Source organism: Petaurus breviceps, unplaced genomic scaffold, assembly GCF_028583685.1.
Source record: "Petaurus breviceps papuanus isolate PSGF00001 unplaced genomic scaffold, PetGlider_PUasm1.0 183, whole genome shotgun sequence".
NCBI lineage: Eukaryota > Metazoa > Chordata > Mammalia > Diprotodontia > Petauridae > Petaurus > Petaurus breviceps.
This window is the reverse complement of record NW_027185791.1, coordinates 6816722-6830938: the sequence shown is the minus strand read 5'-3', so window position 1 is coordinate 6830938 and position 14217 is coordinate 6816722. Positions and strand designations below refer to the sequence as shown.

General features: G+C 35.2%; 1 protein-coding gene across 5 annotated transcripts in view; it reads left to right on the top strand.

Annotated features, from left to right (window-relative positions):
• The window catches only part of PRR16 (proline rich 16), a 361972-nt gene that overhangs the window by 179198 nt on the left and 168557 nt on the right, over positions 1 to 14217 (top strand). The window lies entirely within an intron of this gene.

Genomic DNA, 14217 nt, shown 5'->3' with positions numbered 1-14217 from the left:
ATCTATCTATCTATCTATCTATCTATCTATCTATCTATCTATCTATCCACACACAATATCTACATTTGAATTAATTTATTACAATATTTAGAAATATAACTAAGGCATTTCCTCTTTCATTGGAAACCAATGTCAGACTCATTCCAATTATAATTAACTATGTTCAGAGGAAAAAATAGTTTACATATATTTGACTCAACATGTGAATATGTTTATATATATATATGCACATACTATTTTTCAGTAACATTACAAAATTTGTGTTAGTCATTGTTTTCTAATTTAAAATACCATATTCCATGATTATTTTGTTTATTATTTTAATACTTTAAGTATTTATAATATTGAATTGTTTCTCATTGTGTAAACATTCTCTTTGGCTTAGTATAAGATAATTTTAATTTGCTATGCCCCAAAATATTCATCTTGTATCCATACTTCTGATGTTGTTTCCCCTTTATCTTGGCTAAGCTAATGCTTAGAAAAGAGCCAAAAAGTCTATAATTAGGAAGACAAATTGCTAGAATGTCAGAAAATGCAGAGCTTTTGTTCTTCCCCCCTCCAACCTGTGATGTGTTAGGGACTGAAAATAAAAGGGTCATTACAACAGATTAAGTACTGTATCTAATTAATGGTTAGATAGATAGACAGATAGATAGATATGTTTATATAGAAATAGTTATACACATACATACACACACACACATATATATATCCTGATAGTTTATATAATATATGTATATGTGTGCATAGCATTAAAAGATAATGATAGGAAATCACTAATTATCAATTTCAAAATATCAGGTGACATTCATAAGGCATTTAGCACAATGCCTAATATATTGCATATGTTACATAAATTCTTGTTGCCTATCCATCAAATAAGACTAAAATGAACATGTTTTAATTATCCATATTTTTTTCTAGATGTGATTTCTTTAGTGTAATGATCTTTCTTTTCAAAACATTGTCTCTCCCAAATGAAATTAAGCAAATTTTTCAAATTTTAACTGCACTTTTCCTTATTTTCCTCATTTTTTTTATTTTGGAAGAAAAATTCAATTTTTATCTTATCTTTTTTGTTTTTATTGTTATTTTGTTCAGAAACAACTTGTAGATTTGTCTAAAAGTCTCAATAACATATTGTTCTTTCTAAATGGAAAAGAGTACTCAGAATGTCAGATGTCTGTAAACCCCTTGAGGTTTGTTCTTCTCTAAGACATTTGTTACTGATGCAAAAGTGCTTTGGGCTAAACACCCTTATATTACAGAAACACTCAAGCATGCACACACATATTCACACACACAAAGTCAGTGCAGCAAGCTTTGAAAAAAAATAATTATAAGAAGAGTTGATAATTGAGTACATTTTCCACATGAGTTGCAGCCTATATAAAGAAATGGGGAAGGTAAAGGAATACCATGTGTAAGAAACAGTAAGAAAGCAAATTTGACTGAACAGAAATGTGATTGAAATAAAATAATTTGCAACAATACTAGGAAAGTAAGTTAGAAACAACATGTAAGGGGCTTTAAACACCAAATAGAATTTACATTTATCCTTAAATTTAATAAATAATCCTTGAAGTTTATTAATCATGGGTGTAACATAAGCAGACCTGTTCTTTAGCAATATCATCTTTTACACAGCACTCCACCCCAGCCTTGCTTTATGAATACCGAATTTGAGAGAAAAGACACTTTTTTTAAAGCAATCAGGGTTAAGTAACTTGCTCAAGGTTACACGGCCAGTTATTTCTGCATGTGGTGCTAAGTATCTGAGCCCAGATTTGAGCCCAGGTCATCCCGACACTGGGGCTGATGCTCTTACTTGCTGAGCCACCTGGCTGCCCCTGAGAGAAAAGATACTTGAGTCATATAAAAAAATTAAAATGCCAGTTACCATAATAGTTGAGGAAAATAACAAAGGCTTCTCCCCATGAGTAGAAAGATTAGGGTGGATTCAAAGAATGATTTGAAGATAAAAAGGCTTGGTCATTGGTTGGTTATATAGACTCAGAGAGAGGAGTAGAAGATGACTAAAATTGTAAACTGAGTTGATTGAAAGGTTGGTAGTCCTTTTGAAAGAAATTGGGGTTTTTGAAAGAAGGGTTGGTTCATTGGACAAAATAATGAGTTTACTTTTTTATATGCTAGATTTTAATTGACTACAGGAGATCCATTTTGAAATGTCTAATGGTAAATTGTTGATGAAGGACTGGAGTTTGGCAGAGAAGTTGGAACTAGTTATGTATATATGAAGGGCTTCTTCAGAGGCATGCTAGATGAATCCATGGAAGCTGATGATACTACCAACAGGGAGAAATATAAGCATTTAGAAAGACTATCAGATTTGTCAACTAAGGGATAATTTATGACTTTGGAAAGAGGAACTTCAGCTGGTGATAACATTGTATATTAGACTAAAAAAAGTTTTAGAAATGAGTGAAAGGAAATGGAATCAGTGAATGTAGACAGATTTTTAATTTGTTTATTATTTTGTAGTAGGAGGTTGTTAAAGGAAGGATAGAGTATGAAAGCTTGAGGAGATAATGATGGGGAGATGGCAATAGGTTATACAGGAACTCCGATCCTTATCAAAGACCAGAATGCCTGCAATTCTGTCTGGAAAAGAATTCAGTAGGCCCAAGCATTCTTGAAGTCAGGATTGTAAAAGTTTATTGTTACACTTTACATCAGGCAAGGGTACTTAGGGGGCCTGGAAGTTTATTGTTATGCTGTACAGTGGGCAAGAGTTCTTAGGGAACCTGCAAACTTAAAGACGACATAGGCATAGTTTTTAAGGAGTTTAGGCAATTAATCAGATGTCAATTATGCTAACTAGGTGAGTAAGGGTGGGATTAGAGAGGAGTTAAAGAGTGGACAGTGCTTAAAGTAAAGTAACATGCACTTTTAATGTCAACTGCACAAGTGTATTGCCTATAATTCACTGGGAAATAGCCCAAGGCCGGGGGGGGGGGGGCACTACCCAGAGGTGTGGTTTTGGCTTGAAAAGTCACTAAGTCAACTAGTAGTCAAGGGCTAACTGAAAAGTGCCTAGTCTGCCACCCATCAGAGTCATGTTTGACAAGATGGAAGTTGGGAACCAAGGCTAATAAAGACTCAGTATGTGAATAATTGGCTAAGGAGTTAACCTATAGATAGGGCATTCAAGGCTTAATAAGGCCACTTTACTAAAGGGAGATAACATTTGCCTAAGCTAAAATGTTTATAGATGGTTAGTGAAGGATTCTAGGTGTAGCTTTTATTGTTCCAAGCACAAATAAACAATTCATGAATTGTTGCTGGGCAGAGTGCTGGCAGGGAGAAGGGGCAGAGTTAATGCTCTGAGGCTTTGGTGGGGTAGATGTGATTTTTAGAGACTGGTTTTACAAATTGTTTTTACAAACTGATATTACAAACTAATATTACAGACTGATATTACAAACATAGATCCCAAGCACCCCATCAATAAAATGACCAATGAGGGTGTTTTTTTAAGGATAAGGAATAACTAAACATTGAATCATGAATTAGTACATAAAGAGAAATTCAAAATTAGAGAAAGGAATTAATTGTGGAGGCAATCTTCTGGAAAGTATACTATTAAGTAAAATAAAGTATGAAAATACAGGGGTTCCTCAGATGAAGCTAGTCTTCAATAGATGAGATAATGATGGCTTATATCAAGGGTTCTTTGGGTGAGGAAAAAGTGAATGAGTGTTGACTCTGTAGTGAGAAGAATGGGTTCATTTCTCAGTCCTGCACTACATCTGTGACATTAGATAATTCATTTGTTTTCTGGGCTTTGATTTCCTCATGTGTAAAACTAGGAGGTTGGGCTAAGTGACCTCTCTTATCCCTCTATTTTTAAATTTCTGTTGTAGAAGAGAGGAGAGGTGAGAGTTCCTAACAAATATCAATATATTCTTCAAGAAAATATATGTGGAGATCTTCCCTTGAAAGGGTAAGGCAAATGAAGTGGTTGGTGTATGAGTAGCAAACAAGTTTAGACACTTTGGAGGTTCAAAAGAGTAAAAGGATTGTTTTGCCACAGTGAAGATGCAGGTGCAAATTACTATTGTGAAATTGTCAATGACATATCAAGTCAGTGACATTACTTGACTTCCTCCAGTAACTTTCTGCACCATAGTAGTAGAAGTGGAGGGTAAAAGGTGGTAGAAGTAATGCAGATTTGGATTTTGACAAGGTAGGAGTGAAAGAATGAATAAATGAAAAATGAATTAAGCACTTCTCAATATCAAATCATTAGGCTAAGTGCTGAAGTTACATATATAGAAAAGATTGATAGTAGTTTCCTTCAAGGAGTTTACATTCCGATATTGAAAGATAACACAAATAATGAAATAGAGGGCAGTGATTAGTGTTTTCAACTAGGAATTAAAAACGAAAGTCAATAAAAACATAGGGTAAATGATTGACATATTGTTTCTTGAAATGATGGTGTCAATTTATTAGTTTCTTGAGCTAAAGGTGGAAAATGGAAGGTAGGGTGGTAACATGAACAGAGGTATTGCATGAAGTTAGTTGGAAAGGAGCAAAATGATAGATTTGGGTAGGATAGTTGTGAAGAACTCACACCAACAGGAGCAGAGGAATTCCAGACTGATACCTGTAAAGTCAAGTTGACAAGTGGAATGAAAGAAAATGACAGGGGTTTGAGAGCAGAAGAGAGTGAGCCTGAGGTGATTAGCTACAGAGTCAAGCTTAGGAAGTGATACCAGAGCAGAGTGGATGATCTGAGGTAGTCCTGAGGTATAGAAGGAATGGAGGTCAGAGTGAGAGTGACAAATGGCACTAGAAGGACTGAAACAGTTAACCAAGACTTCTAGAAGCCAAGATGGCAGAATAAGAAGTAAGTCACTCCCTCTGTCCCTTAATGACCTCTGAAAACCCAGAAAATATCACCCTAGGAAAAATCTTGGAATAGCAGAGGCAACAGAAAGATGTGGTAGAGCAGTCTTGTAGCCCAGGAAGCTTGGGAGATTAACAGGAAAGGTCCATCTCACTCTGGTGGAATGGGAGCAGTACAGGAAGAGAGGCCTTCCAGCAAGCTTAAGGCAAGCCTGACCTAAGAAAACCATGGGGAGATCCTGATCCTGAGTGTGGTGGAGCAGGCAGTTGCCAACACCAGGAACCGTGTGTGCTTTGGTACAGGCAGGGGAACTACTAGTCTATGGCTTGGAAAGCCACTATGGTCACTGGAAGGCAGACATCATCCATTCCTACCTCCCTGTGCTTCAGCAAAAATCCAGGAGGCATAACTCCAGGTAGATAGGCATCTTCCAGCAGCCAATTCTTCCAGTTCTTCAGAGCAGCCTCAGTGAGCAATTATCCTCCAGGGGCAAGACCTTCCACATCCACACTGAGAGATTGTTGATGACACCAACTCAACACCAGGTAAGCTGCTTGAAGTCTTCATCCTCCAGCTGCCAGAACTTGAGGTCCCAGCATACAAAACTAGTGACCAGGTCCCTGTATCCCAACACAAGAAACTTGAGTCAGTGCCCCTTGTGTTCCAACGGAGGAGTTCAACTTTACAATCTAGGAAATATGCAAATACCATGAGTGAAACAGAGAAACAGACAAAGACCTTGGATTCTTACCATGGGGACAGGGAATATCAAAACACAAATTCAGAAGAGGAGACCATTGTCAATATATACACATTCAAAACCGCAAAGGGGAATATGAACTGGTCTCAAGCCCAAAAACCTTCTCGGAAGAGCTCAAGAAGGATTTTAAAATCAAATAAAAGAAGTCAATGAAAAGTTGGGGAAAGAGACAAGAGGTATTCAAGAGATAGTCAGTAGCTTGGAAAAGAAAGGAGAAAAATTGACTTTAGAAAACAACTCCTTAAAAATACAATTGAAGAGAAGAACCCCTTAAATAGTAAAATGGGTCAAATGGAAAAGGAAGTACAAAATCTAATTGAAGAAAACAATTCATTAAAAGCTAGAATGGGGCAAATGGAAACTAATGACTCTAGGAGACATACAGAAACTGTCAAATAAAAACAAAAGAATGAAAAAGTAAAAGAAGAGGTAAAATGTTTAATTGGAAAAAACAACAGCCATGGAAAATAGATCCAGGAGAGATAATTTTAAAATTATTGGTCTACCTGAAAACCATGATTAAAAAAAACACCCAAGATAGAATCTTTCAGGAAATCATCAAGGAAAACTGCCCTGAAGTCCTAGTATCATAGGGCAAAATAGCTATCTAAAGAATCCACTGATCACCAACTGAACAAGGTTCTGAATTTAAAATTCTAAGAAATAATGTAGTCAAATCCCAAAATTATTAGGTCAAAGAGAAAATACTGCAAGTAATCAGAATGAAACTATTTAGCTATCATACAACCACAGTCAAGATTAGGTAGGATCTTGCAACTTCTACATTAAAAGATCAGAGGGATATGAATATGATATTCTATAAGGCAAAGGAGCTTGGATTACAACCAAGGAGCAACTACCCAGCAAAACTGACCATAAACTTTCATATGAAAAGATGGTCATTCAGTGAAAATAGAGTACTTCCAGTCCCTGCTGATGAAAAGTCCAGAGTTCAATAGAAAATTGGATCTTTAAATAAAAGACTTAAGAGAGGCATGAAAAGGTAAACAGAAAAGGGAAAAACAAACAACAACATGTTATTCAAAATAAGGATACACTGTTTACAGCTCTACAAGGGAGGATGAAACATAACTTTTGAGAACTGTATCTTTATTATGGCATTTAAAAGGGAGTATACATAGCCAGAGGGTGTGGGTATAAGGTGATTTTGATGTGAAGATAAAAAAAATCTAATAAAATGGTCAAAAGAGATTATCCTAGGAGAAGAGGAAAGTAGGAGGCAGAAAAAAGCAAATTACATCACATGAAGCAGCATAGAGACCTAATAAAGAAAAGGAATATAATGGAGTGAGATAAGCATTGTTTGTACCTTACTCTAACTAGAATTGGGTCAAAGATGGAAAAAATAAACATAATCAGTTAGGTATAGAAATCTAAGTTACCATATAGGAAGTCGGAGAAGAAAGGAAAAAGAAAAGGGATGCTGGGATAGATAGGAAAGAGGAAATAGTAAGGGAAAATGGAAAGCAAATGGGGGGTGTGATAGAATGGAGGACAGACTGAGGAAGTTGATTTTCAAAAGCAAAATTCTAGTGAGGAGGGCAAAGGAGAAAAGAGAAAGAAAAGCATAAATGGGAGAAAATAGTATGGGGAGTAAGACACAGAGTAATCACAACTTGGGAATGGCAATAGGATTGACTCTTACATAAAATGGAAGCAGATAGCACAGTAAATTAAAAACCATCATGTTTACAATATGCTATCTGCAAGAAATACATTTGAAGCAGAGGGAAACAGAGTAAAGAAAAAAGACTGGAACAGAATATATTATACTTGAACTGAAGTAAAAAAATAACAAACAGGGGTGGCAATCTTGATGTCAGACAAAGCAAAACCAAAAATAGATCTAATCAAAAGATATAAGGAATGGAAGCCATATCCTGCTAAATGGTAGTAATGACAATGACAATGAAGTAATATCATTATTAAATTTTTTTATATCAAGTGGTATAGCATACAAATTCTTAGAGGACAAGTTAATGGGGTTAAAAGAAGAAATAGCAAAACTATAATATATATAACATATAAATAGCATATATAAATATATATGATATATAAATAGCAAACCTTCCCCTCTCAGAACTAAATAAACTCCAAATAAAGAAGAAATAAGTTAAGGAGATGAATAGAATTTTAGAAAAAATAGATATGGTAGACCTCAGGAGAAAACTAAAAGGGGATAGAAAGGATTATAACATTTTTGTGGTGGTTTATGTAACCTACATAAAAATTGACCACATATTAGGGCATAAAAACCTCATAATCCAGTGCAGAAAGACAGAAATATTAAACGGATCCTTTTAAGATCATGATATAATAAAAAAGTTCATGTAATAACAGTCCATGGCAAGATAAACTAAAAATTAATTGGAAACTAAATAATCTAAACCTAAAAGATGAATGGGTCAAACAACAAATCATAGAAAAAAATGAAACATAAGTAGATGTCAAATAATAGGAAGTTATGGTTTGATAAATATATTTAGGAAATCTTAATCATAGAAATAGAATACTTCTAGGTGAGAAATTAAAATAGTCATAACTGCAATGAAATACAGGCAATATAGAATAGAGGCTAAAGTTAAGGGATGGAATGCTTACCATAGTAAAGGAGAAGACTGAAAAATGGTGATTCCAAGGAGGAAATATCTGTGTCTTCACTGAATCCACCTTTTATAAGAATAGGTGTTTGTTAGAGAGAAAGGCTATGAGACAGGTAATAAACTTCATGAGAAAGAAGGGAAAACGATCTTGGAATAAATAGATAACTTCAAAGTTTCTAAATTGGATAGAATCAGTCTCAAAAAAGGTTATGTTTTCTAAGTGATGGTGGTAGATAATAGACTTTACATTTGATTCATTTTTGGAGGGTAATTGGGGTTCAATGACTTGTATAAGCTCACATGGATAGTTTCTGTGTTAAGTGTCTGAGGCTGGATGTGAACTCAGGTCCTCCTGATTCCAGGGCCAGTGCTCTATTCACTGCACCACCTAGCTGCCCTGTAAAATATTTTTTTTTGTTTGTTTTTGCAGGGCAATTGGGGTTAAGGGACTTGCCCAAAATCACACAGGCTAGTGTGTGTAATGGCAATGCAAATTTAAAGATCTTCCCTGCCCCTAGGCTAAAGTGCACCTGAAACTTGGGGGTGGGAGGCTTGTTTTTCAGTAGATACTTTTTGATTGGCCAATGGGTCCAAAAGGTTGTTACATTCTCTGAGCCAGGAGAAGGCTATATAAGCCCTGATGTGAGGATTTGTTTTGGGGGCTCACTTTGAGAAGTGTTCTGTGATTTGATATGGATTCTGGGAAGCCGTTGTCTGGAGCCCCCCCCACCCCCGGGCTTTGAAAAACCCAGATGCTGATTTGGTATGGATGTAATGGTTGGACAGTTTGGAAATCTGTCTACTTGATCTGTTTCTGTCTTGATAATTATGCCTGTATACTTTGAAGTTCGGGGTGCTGACCTTTTTCCCCTGAACAAGGTAAATGATATATGTCTGACTGATTAAAGTAAGTTTGTTAACCCATTTTGAGTTGCTTTCCTTTAACAAAGCAGATCCAAGAACCTGTGGTGGCGGCAAACTCTGAGGACGCTTGGGGTGCTTGCTGCTACAGTGTGTCAATTATTTGAGGGCAGATTTGAACTCAGGTCCTCCTGAGTCCAGGGTCAGTTCTCTATTCACTGCACCACCTAGCCACCCCTTTTTACATTTGATTCTTGGAATGTGGAATACATTCTTTAAAGCATCTTCTTAGAAACCATATAGAAAGGAACATAAGAGGAAATTAAAAAAAAACAATTCCAATGCAAAAAATGACAAGATTAAAAAGGAAATGAAATAATTTAATGTGCTTTTGGAAAGTGCATTATGTTTTATGGAATATATATTTTCAAAATATTTCAAAAGCTGAGAATGTAGCAGGCTGCTTCAATTAATTTAATTCATTTAAGTAAGTAAAAGGTTACTACCAATCCAGTTTTATAGTTCTGTCTAGTGACTTACAATTCTAGAATTAGAATGCAATAAGGTAAAGATTTGATGTTTCAGTCAGCTTCCTTTAAGTAACCTTTTTATACACTTCTTATATTTACATTATAAAATCTTTCTGTTTTATGATTGATTCATCTTGCATTCATTATTGTTTGGCTGAATTTCTTTGCCATAAATATTTCAAATGTAACTCCTTTTTGGTTCTTTTCTTAAATGTCTTTCCTTATCATACTTTTGTAGTAATTATTTTAAGTTGATACTGAATTTTCATTTATTCTTTGTGCTGCTTCCATCACTTGTACCAATTTAATTTGGGCTTTCATTCAATTTCATTCATGAACAGTATCCAGAAATTCTAATATGTTAGTTTTCTGCATTCTATTCTACGTTTCATTTTGTTGTGTTTTTTTAATGGGTAATACATTTCAGATTTTTACTATATCAGCTATTCTAGAGTGCAAATTATTTGACAGGAGCAATGAGTTTAATATAAATTCATTTTGTGCAACCGTGGTCTTGTGGGTGTCTTTCTTCTGACACTAGGTTGTATTAATAAAATGAAAACAATCTGAATAAATTTTCCTATCTCTAAGTAGTCCTCTGTCAGTTGAGTGTTGGATTTCATGACACATATGCGTATCATGGTTTTTTCCTGTTTGCTTTTCTTTTTTACTGCTTTTTTGAAATCATACCGAAGTTGTAGCATTTAAAAAGCATATATCAACAGATACTGCAACTTTTGTTGTAGCTCCTGCTATAAGGAAGTCAAGCATTTCAAGATCATTCAAGCTCAAAATGAAAATGAGATCATCTGCAGCAAAGGACAACATGGTAAAAAGTGAAAACATTGTCAATGACAAACAAATTTGAGGCAAAAGAGCTTAATAAATACTCAGAAAGAAAGCAAAGGTCCTCAGAGAGACTTGGGATTTAAAGGGATTATTGTTGATTCCTTTTCTAGGCTTCCTAAAGTTGGAAGAATCGTGAAAAGACCAATATTTAAAAAATAAAATAAACCTATAAATGCTGCTACAAAAACATCAAGATGAAGACAATATTAGAAGAATGTAATTATTACTGTGGAAACTTCTTTCATTCAATTTTATACCAGAAGCATTGTTAGAACTCCATCTAAGTTTGTAAGATTTGGGAATTTCCACTAACAAGACAGTAAAATATGCATTACTTCAAAATTTTTAGAGATTATTTTTTTTAATCTCTAGTGTGTCTTAGAAGTCTTGTGTCCATTGAGATAATGAACTCTGATAAGTATTTTGATGTACTTATAAACACAATTTTCTGGGATTATAGAAACTCTCAGAATTGAAAAGAAACACTGTAACAAATTTTTACAGTATGAAAACAGGACAAAAGTTTAAGAAATGTATTCAAGAGATGAAGATATATATGTGTAAGTGGCTTAGAAACTCACCTGCTTCATACTTCTCTGAAAATATATGGGGTATAATCAAGTTTAGATTCAGAAAAAAATGAACCCCTTATCAATGGTGGTGTGCTTAATTGCACTTTGATGAATTAAAAATATGTTTTAAAATGTTATCAACTCAATAAGAAATCATGTAAAATAAATTATAGCAGAAAAACGAGAACATTGAATATATATAAAGAAAAGATGCTAGGAGTTGTGAGATTAATTATTTCAACTAGATTAGTTATTTTACTATTTTAAAAAAGTAATTTGCACACGGCTCTAAATACTGATTTAATCTTCTAATCTTTCTTTAGGTATTTAATAAATTTATCAAACTTTTCCTACCATGATGATGGATGATGCCTGTCCTTAGGAATATTCTTTAACTGTTTCACATTCTCTCTTGTTATTCATGTCAAAATCCAACATATATAATTGGATGTGAGAATGTCCTGAATTTTTTTATACTTTCTGTAAAATATTATAGGAGAATGAATTTTTTCATGATGATTTTTCATGAATGACAACTTTGTGTATTATATTTTTTTATAGTGAGCCAACAAGTTGAATTCATGCCATCAAACTAAAAAAAAGTAATGACTTGAAATTCATTTCTAGAATTTCTAGAAATTCTATCACCTCTTTAAACTGATTTGAGAATTTAGCCTTATTTTTGTTGTCCATGTCATTATTTTGGAGACTACATGAATTTTATGTTGTAAAGGTACTTCATGTCCTAGTGTTCTTCAACTTTTACATTTTCAGCACTCAATCCTTTCTCTCTTTAAAGTCTTATTTCATTTAATCTTGGTTTATAGATAGAATTACTTCTTAGAATCACTCTACACTATTCTTCAGCATGCTTTTGTTTGACTCAGAGCTGAGACTATTACTAACAGAAAGCAAAATGAAGCTTTTGATAACTACTGGTAAAATGTTTCCAATTTTATTTTGTTATCTCTGTAATTTTCACACTTAATGAAAACATTCATATTTTCAGTTGATTTCATGCAAGCTCATAATTTGTCTGCTTTTGGAGTCAGTGACGTAGACACTGATGCATTTCTAGCAGGTATGTATTGTTTTCATTTGTTCCATTCTCTCTTGACTTGTGGTTTCAGAACATGTGGAAGCAACATTTGATCTGCTTTCCTCAAGCACCATACTGTTTCCAACTAGAGCTACCCTGTAATAGTATGACATCTTTTCCATTTCTTTGACTTTGTAGGTGCATTATGCTGACTGGTGTACTGATCCTTTCATTCATATATGATAGCTCAATTAATCATTTTTTTCCAGGTATGCTAGACCTTCCCAGATACTGTAGCCATTGAAAGGAACATAAAGTCCCCACTATAAATCTGTCTGTCATTACCCTACTCTCTTATGGAGTACTCTCTCACATCATCAAAAATTGATTAGCTTTTGAGTGAGTAATGATTATTGTCATTCTTGTTGCTATTCATCTCCATCTCCTCTTTTCTGATAGAGTTTAGATAGAGTTGATTCTGGGCCAAGTTGCCATCTTCTTATTATTTTATATTTAATGTTCTGAACACTACTTCATAATCAGATAAAGCTGCTATTTGTAAATACATAGAAGTATCAGGATATAAACACATCTTTTTCTTTTGCTTTTTGGAGGAGGGAAGGAAAGGCATTTGGGGTTAAGTGACTTGCCCAAGGTCACACAGCTAGTAATTGTTAAGTGTCTGAGTCTGCATTTGAACTCAGGTCCTCCTGATTCCAGGGCTGGTGCTCTATTCACTGTGCCACCTAACCTCCCCATAAACTCATCTTCTGTAGACTCATTGAAACTTGTTTAGAAAAATGAATAGAAGGTAGGAGGGATTATATTTAAGTAACCCTTTTGTTATGTAGGTTTGATTTCTTCTTATAGGTCCCTATATTTTGATTTTTTTCTTTCATTTCATGTAACTTAGATGTTATGAGAATTTGATACATAAAACTTATTCAAATAAATTAAATTTTTGTGGATCAATGAAAATTGTGGGTAGCAATTTTGTTCCAGCTATAGGATTATTTGTTGAATTTTCAAAAAAAAATTGAAAAAATATTTCAAACAGTATTTGTTTACGGGGTTTTATCATATGCTAGTTCATAAAAGATCAAAGGTTTCTGACGTTTTAATATTATAGCATATATAAGTTCATAAAAGAGGTTTCATTATACTAGCTGAAGTACTGAACCAATCATTGGCATCTCCAGAGCCCAATTGCCCAAATTTTGGAGAATATCCAAGCCCTTCATAGATCTTATTAATAGTATTTTTTAGGCATTATTTTTCTTTTTTTAATGCAAGAAAAAATATCTTCATTTTTTTTTTCAGTTTTTCCACATGTGAGTATAAATCAGACCCTTTTAATAAGATGGCACAGTCTCTGCCCATACAACCCCTTAGGGAATGAGGCAGCCAGTTCAGCTAGAGTTAACACTCCCGCCATTTCCTGGAAGCTCTAGATGGGGCAGAAGGCAGGGAGGACTAGTGGCTGGGCTGGGCAGGGCAGAGGATTCCCTCAAGTCCAGCCTCGGCAAGGGCCACTTTGTACTTTCTGAGCAATGGCCTCCGAGCTCAGGGCTGCTGTAACTCAGCAGGTCACAGCTGCCCCTCAGAGGCTCCCAAAGCACTCATCTTATGTGGACAGGCAGTCCCAAAGCACAGGAAAGAGGAAGGGCCTCTGAAGGATGGGAAGCCATCCTGACCAGTCCTGCTCAGCACCTCAGAGACAATGGAGTCGACTGTTTCCTTAGTCTACCCAACAAACTGGTTGAGCAGGCAGAAGACCCACCCCAAAGCTATGAAGCCCTGGGCCTTGTTTCCAAGGGCACTGGTTTACAATGAGGCCCTTGGGCCACCACAGTGCATACGACTGAAAAGACCTCTCTCAAATACCCAAGGAGAAGATACTTGGGACACCAAGGGACTAGGGCCCAGGGAAGGCACCAACTTCACTCAAGGGGTCTGAGGTTGAAGAACTGCACCATCAGTGACTCCCAGACTCCACAGAAGGGTCTCCACAGCTGTTCTCACAAAGGTTGGTGCCTGTGGAAAGGGAGTCAAGAACACAGTTGTTCTCAAAGTGGCTAGAAACTTCCAGGAATTGGAAGTTAAGTA